The 12,477-nt window shown below is 36.0% G+C and overlaps 1 long non-coding RNA gene across 1 annotated transcript; it reads right to left on the bottom strand.

Annotated features, from left to right (window-relative positions):
* Positions 1 to 10,580: 10,580 nt before the first annotated feature.
* LOC101172299 lies at positions 10,581 to 12,267 on the bottom strand. Its single transcript, XR_002293221.1, has 2 exons — positions 12,120 to 12,267; positions 10,581 to 11,585 (listed from the first exon to the last, which is right to left on the bottom strand). It is a non-coding gene; the product is annotated as an uncharacterized LOC101172299 (long non-coding RNA).
* Between the last annotated feature and the right edge of the window lie 210 nt (positions 12,268 to 12,477).

Below are 12,477 nucleotides of genomic sequence, written 5' to 3'. Positions count from 1 at the left end.
TAAATTTTAGCCAATCAGAAAACAGCATCAGGAGGATTTGACCAATAGGGTAGCGAGTAAGCTTATACGTCATTTCCTTGTTTACTTGTTTACCTGTTTTATTTTTTAAACTGTCCATTTGCAATGATAATGATTATTATTATTAGTATTATTATTATTACGATAATGATAAAAAATAATAATAATAAAAACAACAAATAGGCAATCGATTAATAATAGTATCAGCATGCAGTAAATGACTTAAGCTACAAAGACACATTCAATTTTAAGTAGCTCCATAATAATTGGCATGGCTCCATGAGGCCTAATCTTAACCATAAAAGCTAAGTTTGCCATAACACTCTATCTATATAAAAGCCTAATTGGCGGGTTAAAGAAATTTCTTCCTGAGTATTCTGCTGTTAAGTCCTCTTTAAGCAGAAATAATACAATCAAAATGATGTCAATAATAAAATGAATAAATAAATAAACAACACAGCACATTCACAAGAAGTTTTCTGACTAGAAGCAATACAAATCCGAAAATAATTGCCCCTTTTTTTTCTTCTTAATGATTGTTCATTGTAGCATTGGATGCATGTCTTTAAAGATAAGTTGTCTATGATAAATGTAAAAACAAATAAGCTCTCTTGAATAATAGCTTGTAAAAAATGTCTTTGAATTCACAAATAAAATTAGGGCTCATCATAAATGCCATTTTCTTTAGATATTTAAATATCTATTTTTAAAACATGCTACTAGTCTACCAGCAAGATAACGTAAGGGAAATCAATAAAGTGTCTGTTTAGGAAAATTGACTTTGTCAATTTAATGTCTGTTCTGCAACTGTTACATCATTTTAGTAGTTGGGAAAAGGTGTGACAAGAAACAGTACAAGGAAAGCACAAATATATAATCAAATGCACACAAGCATGGATGTAAAAATATAGTGTACTTATCACTTGTCTCAAGTGAGTGGCATGAGTGGAAAGGTTTTGTGGTCTTATCTTTTTCCTGAAACTGCAGGGAGGAGAGTGGGAGGAGAGTGGCCAAGGACCCGTGGTTGTGCATTCATGATTCAGCATGAAACCAAGCAACAAACAGCACTGTCATTATGACCTCAGCTCACAGGGGAAAGAGGACACGCTGCAAATTGGGTGCTTTGTCTGTGCTGGCTCATTAAATTAATATTTACAGGACAGTCATTCTTTCACAGAAACAGTCTGTGCAGTTTTTCTAGGTCTCCCGTTTGTCTTGGGACTCGCAGCTCAAAGAGGGGTTTACTTCATAAGATCACTGCTTTTTTATCAGCTTTTAGTTGATGAGCTAGTAGAAAGACTTTTTTTCCCATCATCAGCCTGGTGGATACCAAACCAGCCAGCCCTCAGATCCCCACACTCTTGGCAGACCATGGTTTGACACTGAGCAGCAGTGAGGGTGCACATGAAAGGTACCTTGGTGCTTGGATATTGGAGACACAAGCTTATTTATTAGTCACTCATCAGCTCCCACTGAGCAACAGAGGAGGTAAAGAAAATAACTGCGCACCCAAGTTTTTTTGCTGTAATCTCAGCTCAGAAAAATTTACATTTTCTCATCAAATACAACAAAAGGATCAGTTTTTCATCTGCCTAGAAAAAGCTCCTTTTTGGATGTCTTTACAGAAGAATGTGTTAAAAACAGGTTAAGAAGGAAGGTTTTTTTTTATGGCCAAGTGGCAAATTTCCATGAGCTCAAGTGAATTTGCAAAGTGAAATGGTATTTTAAATTCACTTAAATTTACTGACTGTAAATGTTTAACTTTCGGATAAATAAATTAGCCATTTCTAAATATAAGTGGAAAATTATGCGTTTGAGAAAAATGTCACATTCAACTGTAACTGTCAACAATTTTTATTTTGATCACTTTTCTTAACTGGTAAGCCACAAGGCTATTTATTGGTTTATAGAAATTTTAGTTGCAAAATATAATTCTGAAATATAATGCTGAAAACCAATGTGTTGCAAAAGTGCCCAGATGGACCCAGTCCAAAGCACTCACACAGAAAATAAAAACTTTCCTTCATCCACCTTTGAGATAACATCTTATCTGCAGACCTCCTCCACATCACAAGCAAAGCATAGAATCCATGTTCCTTTGCTAATCTCTGCTAATCCAGGTGATTAGGCCACACTTGCTGCTGCTCTCAGAGTTATTTTTGCTTAACCCTCTGAATTTCAGCATTGTCAAACTGCTACTGCTTCATTTGATACATGTATTAAATTAGAAATGGAGATACAAAACATTTAATAATGAATATTGATATAATAAGAAACACAAAGTGCAATATTAGCTGTGGTCCACGATCAGATCACGTGTCTCCCTGTGATCACTCCACACTTTAAAAAAAAAAAGATGAATGTATTTTTAAGCTAAATACTAAGAATGTTTTGTTTGTTAATTCCAGTTCTGGGTCCATTCCTTTTTTCAGTTACAGAAAAAAGGAATGTGGTAAAACTGCCATATCATGGAAAGGGATTGTACAACATTTCAGCAACACAGTGGTCCTCATTTATCTTATGAAAAGAATTGTTGTTCACCTTTTGGGACATCCCATCAGAGGTTGCCACAGCAAATCAGCGTTCACTGATTCGCACAGGTGGTCTGGTAGAGTTTTTTACGCTGGATGCCCTTCCTGATGCAACCCTGTATTTTCAAAAGGTCTTGCCTAAGGACCCACACCTGAAAAGAGAATAATAAGAACAGGAATTAATTAACTTATTTTCTCTCATTTTGTTTTTAAAAAAGTTATTTATCCCTTGTATTGTCAAAATAGACCCATTTCTAAGTGTGTAAATACAAGGGTTAAACATTGACAGCCAGGACAACTGTCAGGACAAATTTAAGTAAAAATTTGCAACAATAGTCAAATCACAAAAGCTTTTTTAGCGTATTATATATGTGAAAGCTTTATTTATAAAAAGTGTTCGAGGTTAAAGCTTAAAAACATGTTTAAAGACACCACCTTAGGCCACTATTTTTAATAAATGGATGTATTTGCCATATATTTTCTACACATTAATGCAAAAATATGATGAGGAATGATGAAGACAGAGCACGTTTGAAAACAGGAACTAGCCTAATGGATGTTCTGTCATGGTGATTAAGGTAGATGACACAGTTCTTTTGCCACAGAAAATTGCTCTTACACAGATCCAACCAGCCTTCCTCTCCAGCTCTCAGTGTCTCACACCTAATTGGGCCAGCGTCTGAAAGTGAACCACTTTCATTATACAAATGTGAGTGCCTACTGGTGGAGTGTGGGAAGACGCAAGGCCTTGGAGGAGGTGTGAGGGGCAGCGAGTCGTGATAACAGGGCGCTAATGAGGCATCCTCATTGAACAAGGCTCCTCAGTCTATTTGAGGGGGACTATTTTTTGTAGAAAATAGGAAGACTTACAGAAAAATGTGTTATCATTATGTACTAATGAATCTTCTCAATCACATTTATCACTAAAACTAAATTAGAAAATTAGCCATTACTTTGTTTAGGAAAGTCCAGGCAGCTTTCAAAGTTATGCACAATGCTTACCCGTCATATTATATCAATTTCATTTATGCCAAAATGTATTTAAAAATTGTATTCCCCTTGACGTCTATTGATGCAAATTTGCACCAAAACTCTGCGGCTCCAAAATGACCTTAATTTAGCATCTGTAAAAGCAGAAACAAGTTGGTTTTTTCATAGCTGGAAATAAATTCAGGCTGCTGTCAGGCAACTTTCCTTTTGATTGGTCGAAAATCCTTTGAGTTGCTAATTTGTGAAGGCTTGGGTTAATAATACATTTTTTTCCTTCTCTTAGTAAGAAAGATCAAACTCTATTTGACAATCGTATTTAAAGACTTCAGTGTGTCAATTATGTATGTTTAGCTGCAAACATGTCTAGTTAAGATTAGGAGCAGTGATAATGTCAACAAAATAGCAGTATTTTCTTTTATTTTCATATCAATTTATAAATTAATATGTTGAAAATTAATATGTTGAGTAGATTTGAAAAATCTATGCATATTATTACTGTCTTTTCTCCTTTGTTTTACTACTGAATTGCTTGAAATAAACCAAATCAATAATTCATTCATCTTCCGTTTTGTACCTTATGGGGTCACAGGGCTGATGGAGCCTATCCTGGCCAATTACAGGTGAAGGCAGGGGACACCCTGGACAGGTCACCAGTCTGTCACAGGACCACAATCACACACCCATTCATTCTCACACAATTTAGAGTTGCCAATTGACCTATGGAGCATGTTTTTGGACTGTGGGAGGAAGCTGGAGACCCTGGACAAAACCCATGCATGCATGGGGAGAACAAGCAAACTCCACACAGAAAGGCCAGGACTTGAACTGAGGGCCTTCTTGCTGTGAGGCAAGAGTGCCAACCACTGCGCCACCATGCAGCCCAAATCCATTAATTAAAAAAAAAAATAGTTGTTTTCTTTTCTATCATACGCTACTTACTTACTTGTTATTTTTACATTCACTAATCAAGAAAATAAAACAAAGTTTATCTCAAAGTTAGTCTGGAGCAGCTTGTAATTGTGCTACATGTTAGGATAATAAAAATTCAGACATGTTTGAAAATGATGTTTAATGAGTAAAAACATTGATTTATTAATTTCAGAAATGACAGATTCCCAGTTTTACAAGATAATATACTCTATGATGGTTGTTTTAAATAATAATTATAGTAAAAGGTCAGTGCTCAGTTGGACTTATGAGAAAATCAGTTCTAAAGCAAATGTAAATTACCGGTATGCTGAGGCAAAAAAAAAAGTTTGCAGGCCTACTTGAGTATATATTCATCAGCCATTTTCAGGGCTTCTCATTCAGGGCTTCTCATGTAACTTTCTTTGAGCTCACATTGAATTGAAGCTATTTCCAGCAACCAGGTGTCATCATACAGTATAATGTGTCTCTCCAAAGGAGAGACGAGAGGCTAGTTTGCCCCAGATATTCTGTTAGTTAGAGCATTTGCTCTCGAAGGACAGTCTGAGTTTGGTTGCTGCGACAGTAGAAAATGCTGTGAATCTGGGATATAACCTGATTTGCTCATGAAATCAGGTTAGCTGTTTAAGCCTAAAATGTTAAAGATCCAGCTCTCATAAACACTTTAAAAACGAGATAGGAAAAAACGAATTCACCTTGATTGTATGGCAGCATACTAAAGCCCTTGTCCAGTGACCCAAAGAAGCTATTTTTGTGTTGATAAAACAGTTTGTGTCTAATCTTCTTTGAAGACCCATTGTAAGGTTTCCATGGCCACTGTAGGCTCGAGCCTGGAATCATGGAAACCTTTTTTTCTTTTAAATCTGAGAATGTAACCTATATGTTCATTCAGTATTTTTCAAATAATGACGATCAAAATGAGAGATAATTAAAAAAAAAACGAAGGTGCTTTTTGACAGAGCTTATTAAAAGCTTATTTTGATTAAAGCTTTCTTAAGGTTTTTTTGGGCTGATGAGTCTGATATAACTATGACAACACGCTGTTCTGATCATGAAAGTCAAATTTTGACAGGAACAGATGATTTGCATAAACACTAAATAAGTGTGATAAATTGGAAGGAGATCAGTATAATCACATGTATCCATATTAATATATTTCTGCTCTAAAAAAAGACATAATCATAATCATCCAGATAACATTTATTTTACATTTAAAATGGACATAAATGGCAAAGGAGTAAATGATTTATAATAGTTTGTAATGATGACATACAATATTTACATGTAAAAGATGGGCTTCATTAGTCCAATTATGACCTGTTCAATAGACCAACAACATTTTCTTTTCATGACTTACTTATTTAAACTTTTTAGGGTCTTTAAAAAATATCTTTTTTGATGCATTATTGTATTATAATTTATTATTTTTCCATCTTAAACCAGTTTCACTGGTTTAAAAAGAAGTTTTTTTTTCAAAACTGATGATTTTTTTGGCCCAGTCTTTGCCCTTTGGAGATGATTACAAATTTGTGAAATCTTGTTTGTGTTGAGCTGGATGAGCAGCAATCACCCTGGATTTGCAAACATTTCCTTTGGGTCTCCCAGAAAAACTCCACTGCCACAACAAAGCAGAAAATTAAAGAATTTGATCTTATTATAATGAAATACTGTTTGATTAAAACATGTTTGAAATTAATTTTAATGAAAAAATGTTTGTTAGACCAGAAAAGGGTCACAATTACATGCTCCTTTGCAGTTTTCAAAGCCTTTCTTTTAGATTGTACCTCATTAAAATGTATGAATTGGTTACGCCTTTTTCTTTCACGTTCATCTTAACAAAAAAGGAGACAAGGAGAATGCAAAAATGTTAACATTCACTTTCTTATGAGGCCTGATTACTCAGAGCATTTTAAGATTTGAATGTCAATGAATGACAAAGATTCTGGTCCTTTCTTTTTAAACTTGGACTTTCAACCTATAAGACAAGAAAGTTTCACATCAACAAGATGACTTTCTTTTCAACATGCGTTTTATCTCATTAAATATATACATCAGTTTTTTCTTAATCTGACATGAGTCAATATGACAGATTGCACAAAATGTAGTTGTTCCCTCAGACCGATCATAATTACATTAAATTGAATCTGTACTTAGAACATCTTAAATAATTAATAAAACTGATCTCAGTCCACTGAAGCAAATATCTCTCTATAGAAAGCATTTCACAATAACAACTACATAATGTTTTTTTTTTTTGTTTTTTTTTTTTTTTTAGAAATGCCACATAAAGCCTTTTGGCTTAGTATTGCTGGTGTCAGCTTCATTCAATAAAAGGAACAAGTAGGATCAAGCTGAGAGCTCAAGCAGAGCCTAAGATGCAGCGGTCTCCTGGCAATGGTCTGGCCTGCATGTAATGATGAGTATCTTCAGGTCTGGCAAGCAGCCTAAAGAGATTAAGACTGAATCAGTGGGATTGAATTTTTGGTTTACATAAAAACACACAGCCTCGCCTTCTACCTCTTCCAAATCAGTCAGATTAAAGGCAGTAGTAGCTCTCCTATGTCTGTGATGCAAAACATAAAGCCATGTTATGGTGAACTCAAGCATAGAACAAGTCTGGAACATCCCAGGTTGTGCTGACAGGAGCAGAGAGTTCATCATGCCTATTAACCAGGGAGAACAAATAAGTCAATTACGTGTTGGAATATTCAAGCTATCCAGCCGTACGAGTTAGAGCCAGATTTCAGCTCAGATGAGGGAAACAAAGCCGTACATGGATGTATTTATCTGAAAGTTGATGCATCGGCATCAAGCTGAGAAGGGAGTTTGTGTCATGTCAATTGTTGTTTGCATGTAACGACTTTTTCCAGTGGGATTTTTCGTCTGCTCCAGATTCACAATTTAAACAAAAGCCTACTCAGAAACGCAGTTTTAATCTTGATTTTCTTTTTATATGTCCTCCATCATAAGAAAATGCCACAAGAACATGTTTAAAACACGCAAAATATGATTTTCAATGGAATAGGTCTTTAAACAGCTATTTTATTCCGCTTTCTGTTGTTTAGATTCTCTTAGTTATAACAAAAATTAAATAAAAGCTCCTGTTTTGTTCCAAACTAATTAGTCTGCTGCAGAATTGTGTTTGAACAAGGTCATACCAAGAAGGAAGCAATGACAAATTTTATTTAGGAGAAATAGCATCGTGAATCAGCTCATGTTTTTCTTTCTATATTCTCCTGACTTCGGTTTTATGTCAGAAATGTTATTATTTCTTTTCAGGTTTATTTACATTGTGACCAAAACAGCTTCATATTTGCTATATTTGTGATAAATGCAGTTGAAAGCAATGGCACTGTCTCATTTTTTATTTATGTGGCCTGTCCCACAGACACTTCTCATGCACAGTACAGAGCAGAGATCGCTTTAACCTCTATCCCATAAAAAAGCCTGTACTGATGGATTCTGTTTAGTTGTTTTCTTTTTAATCTCATAATGGCCAACTAAACAGCACTTCTATGGAAACCAAGGCTCCGGAGCGAAAGAACAGTCTGCTCATTTTCCTTTACTGGTTTTTGTCAAACCCTTCTACATGAATCAGATTTTGTCAGTGTTTTTGCCTCCTGGCAGCATGCTCACGAGCTTGAAAGGTGTGATTCTGAGCCGCACATTTGTCTGATCTGCAAAGCTGATTATTCACAAGTTCAATATGTGCTTCCAGGAAGGAAAGAGCTACAATTTTCCCAAACACATAACAAAAAGATAAAATAAAATTAGAAGTGGATGTAAATTTCCTTGTTCTGTTTTGCCTTGGCTGTATCTTTACCAGCAGTCCTGAAACTTGACACCAACCAGGGAGGCTCATGTGGTGATGACTTCATCCAGGCTGTATCTAATATCGGTTATTATTGCATAAACACTGAAACTCATAAACACGATTTTGTAATTGCAAAATACTTATGATTGCACAAACAAACACATTTTTTTACAGTATTTTACATGAACTAAAGACGAAAATGTGCTTCATGTGCGCAACAGTTTCTTCTAAAGTTATGGTCTATGGTGTGGGTGTCTGGGTGTGTGTGTCCCGCAATAATGAAAGACAGTCTGAAAAATTCATCAATTCCATCAATGATTAAAGGGTGTCACACTTCACACCACAAGACAGGTGACAGGGGTGTGTGAAACGCTTTGGAGGCTCAAATCATTTTATAATAAGTCATGAAGAAATTTCTTTGATAGCATTTCAGCTTTACTTCATGATCTGATTGCCTGAGTGCATGACAGCCGATCAAACACCCGTGATAGTTGCAAAGATGATCAAACCATCATTACGGACCAGTATGTGGAAACCTGTGACCATACAGTTTGGCATTGTGTTCTAATAATGTTCCATTTGTATTATTTTGATTTGAAAAAACAACAATGGGCTGAAGTTTAGAAAACTAAAATGTGTATGGATTTGCCATTTATTCCTGTTTACTTGTTGTACACTTATTTAATTACACAGGGTTATCTTGAAACAAATACAAGGAATCTGGAAAACATCACATGCACTGTTCAGGTATTTATCTCTGAGTCAAACTTGTTGAATCTTTGGCTAAAGATGTCCTGGATCAATTCTAGGTCAGTGAATCGGATCAAATCGAATCGTTTAAAATGAACCAAAAATCGAAAGCGAATCAAATCGGCAACCACAAATATCAAATTGAATTGAATCATTACACCCCCTACTTCATAGTTATTATTAAATTTTATTTTATTATACTGAGACAAAAATAAACAGAATTTTTCTGTTGTAAGGCATTTATAGGAAGCTAAAAATACAATAGTTGAAAAGCTAAAAAAAGTCTTAAGTACATGGAAACATTTACAGGAAGTTCTTGTTTCAGAAACATGTCACATGGAAGTAAAAGGGCTGCTGTCTTTTGAGAGGAAGCTCAAAATATGAGTTATTAAAGATGATATATTAGATTTCTTACCAGAAGTAAGTGCCAGTTCCTTATTCATAAAATGCCAGTAAAATACACAAAAAACAACTAAAGGAGGATGTAAAATAAAGCACCAAATTAGATTGATGTGAATCAGGAGATTTTATTTTTAATCAATGGTGATTGCACATGATTGTGCAATCATGCCTTTTTTTCTCTCTCTGGAAAGGTTTAAATTTAACAGAAATTTAATTTTCCACAAGATAGTTTTCTAACTGACTATAAAAAGAAGTAATAAGAAGTCTAAAAAACTTCTTCTGACTTATAACACTCTGCTCTGTTGGCGTGTTTGAATTTGTTTTGTGTACTATTTTGCACTATGATTTTTTTTATTTGGTTTTTTAATGTTTTTTTAATGTCTTGTTTGGCTGCAGGCACGTTAAGACCCATATGAATAAAGCAATTGATTAAAACTGATTGATTCTACATACACAAACGTATCTTGAGCGGGGCATCAAAATGGAAGAGGTTAATAGTTCAGCAAGGATTTAGGGACGATATAGACTGATCTAATGAGGCATGAGGACGGCTTTACTGCTGCTGAGGCATTTCCGAACTGGACACTCTACCTCATCGGTGCAAAATGCTTCATAAAGCAACTTTTTATAAACTCTCCTTAACAGAACTAGAAAATAAAATCGTTTAAAAAATTATCCAAATTTAAACCCGAAACAATGTATTTGTTCTTCATAAAAGCTTAATTCTTCTTAAAATTACCGTAGTAAAGAAAACCTGCTAAATTGCATGTTTTGTTAGGGAAATACCAAGTTGGTGTTGAGTTGCAGCTGAAAACTAAACTTGGAGAGTCAAACTCAATTCCAGCAACTCACTTGGACCACTGAAAGAGCATGTTTTTGCTTGTGATCTTCACGCATTCAAAGATATCATCATTTTCATTAAGTTTGTCACCTTTTCTCTGGAAAAAATCTGCTGATTTTTTTTTTGGGCTGAGTCCATCTGTGTACTGCCGCTCTGCAGATGCCTGTCTAGACTGCTTGGCAGCTGGATGAGCATGGCGTCACCACACACTTTTATTCTAAGTGCTTGAATACAATACAATTCAAAAGGAAAAGGAAAAATATTGTGTCAACGAAATTTCTTAAAAAACACGAGTCAAAGAAACAAGTACAGTGGTCCATTGTCAATTTATTGTACATTGTCATTTATTTTAGTGGCTTGTATTTAAACTAATAAACAGTACATTTCCATTTATACAAAATATATTCTACAAGAGGTGGGAGGCGGGTGAAGTTATACGGTAAAACCTTTCTGGTAACAGTCATTTCCTGGGTTTAACCCATCTATGAAGAGAGGAAATGTGTTACACCCTCATTGTTAAAAACTTTTTAAAAATCAAAAGGCAAAACTGACACATGTGGCAACCCAGTGCTGCATACATCAACATTATATCCAGTAACAAAACCAGAGACCCAAACTTTGAAGAAAAAAAATCCCAGCTCAAGATACCGTCTGGTTTACACGCAAACACAATTCTTAAACCTCCAGTGGTGCCAATCTTCACTTTAACAGACAAGAATATTTGGATATATGTCGTAGTGTGGATTTAAAGCCACAGAATGAAGCTCTGCGCACCCAAATGGTCCACCTTTCAGACAACACGTGACGAGACAACCCTTGGGCCTCTGCAACAGGCAGTAGATGAGGGCCTGTCGATGAAAACGCAGGCCAAAGGGGAAGCTGGGTGCATTCCTTTTGATTCCATAAGGCGCTGAAGTGATGGGGGGTGGGGGAGGTTGATGATTCCAAGTCAAAAGATCCTTGAATAAAGAGAGACGTCTAGAATAATTCATTTTTAGCCATAATTAAATTGGGACAAAGAGGGATTTGGTGTCCATCCATGTCGTGGTCTCTGAGTGTGACAGATGGGAGGCGAGAAACAGCATGACGAAGAAGAAAGGAAGACGAGAGGTGCTCAACAGCAGCGCTGAAGGAGGGAGGCCACTGTGACGATGGGGATCAGGACAGAGAGGGTGCCTGCGTGCAAAGAGATGCCCGCGCCTCCAGCGGGAGCGGTGGAGTTACCCGAACTGCTGTAGGTCTCTGTGGGCATGGCGGTGGAGTTGGAGGTGGAGTTCATTCCTGTCATGTATGTGTTGTTCTGGGAGACCACCTGTGGGATGGGGAAAAGGAAGAGGATGGAGGGATAAAGGCGGAAAAGGTCTTTTCCTTTAAAACTTTTATTTTTTTTAACACTAAAATAGTCCTTAACTCAACTGTAACAGCTTCAAGACTATTTAAGGTTTAAAGCTATAGAATATGTTGATTGGAGGTCATCTAAGAAGAGTAAAGTTTCGAAACTTGATACCCAGTTTGGTAAATTGCACCTAAAAGAAACTCTAGATTTTTCCAGCTTAATTGAGCTCCTGAATCATTAATTAACTGGAGGATGGGGCTGCCAAATTAAAAAGGAAAAATGTATTTTTGAATAAGCTCTTTAAACAAATCAAATAGCAGAATTTTTTTAAAATGTCTATACACATTGATTTCCCCCTAAAAACTCCCAAATTTAATAAGTAAAATTACTGATCATCCTTAGAAACAACTAGAAGCTGACTACATTTCTGATAGTCATCGATTTTAGAACTAAAAGTAATTCAGATGAAACTCCAACAGACTAAAATAATAATGACAAAATCATAAATACCTGTGTTGTTAAGGAAATCGCGAACACAAACATCCCCAGCTGAACGATCGTCATTTTAGACATGTTTTCCTCTTTTCTTGTCTTATTGGATCCAACAGAGGGACAGCGCGCGCAGATTGTCTTCTCTCTAATGGGGACGCAGCATCAGACGCAGCTTTATATACCCGCTGCGTCAGTGACGCAGCCTCCTGATGAATTCCCGGACGGGGCGGAAATAATGTGTCTCGATTCAGAAACAGAAGAGGTGATCACTAATGGATGCCGTTTTGGACCACAGAACTTTTCACGTGGGGAGATGACGAGGTTTAAAAAGCGCGTGTTCTTCTTACTCTCGTTTCACACCGTTTACCCAATGGCT

This window comes from Oryzias latipes, chromosome 24 (assembly GCF_002234675.1).
Source record: "Oryzias latipes chromosome 24, ASM223467v1".
Classification (NCBI taxonomy): domain Eukaryota; kingdom Metazoa; phylum Chordata; class Actinopteri; order Beloniformes; family Adrianichthyidae; genus Oryzias; species Oryzias latipes.
The sequence above is the reverse complement of the archived record's forward strand: the minus strand, read 5'-3'. Positions and strand labels throughout refer to the sequence as shown.